Source organism: Phaethon lepturus, unplaced genomic scaffold (assembly GCF_000687285.1).
Source record: "Phaethon lepturus isolate BGI_N335 unplaced genomic scaffold, ASM68728v1 scaffold30367, whole genome shotgun sequence".
Taxonomy (NCBI): domain Eukaryota; kingdom Metazoa; phylum Chordata; class Aves; order Phaethontiformes; family Phaethontidae; genus Phaethon; species Phaethon lepturus.
Genome location: NW_010554826.1, coordinates 75,297 through 75,627, shown reverse-complemented (window position 1 = coordinate 75,627; position 331 = coordinate 75,297).

The following is a 331-nucleotide window of genomic DNA, read 5'->3' as shown; positions in this document are numbered from 1 at the left end:
CCGGCACTTCTGTGCAGAGGCGGTGATGGCCACTGGGGTGGGGAAATGTCCCCAGACTGTGGCTGTGGAGGGCAGAAAAACTTCACGGTGTCCCCAGTCCCCGCTTTTAGTTATGCTGGTTTAAACAAGTGGCAGGGATTTTTTTTTTGCGCAGATTTTTATTTTTTCTTTAATTAAGGCAACTACTTTCAGAATTTCCTGTATAAATAAGGGGACCTCTGACTGTCTTAACCTCCAAATCCCCTCTGGGCACACAGCTGGGGCAAGTGGGAAGTGGTGTGTTGTGTGTGTCCCCCGTCCCCCCCCCCCCCCATTTTTCCGGCCCCGGAAA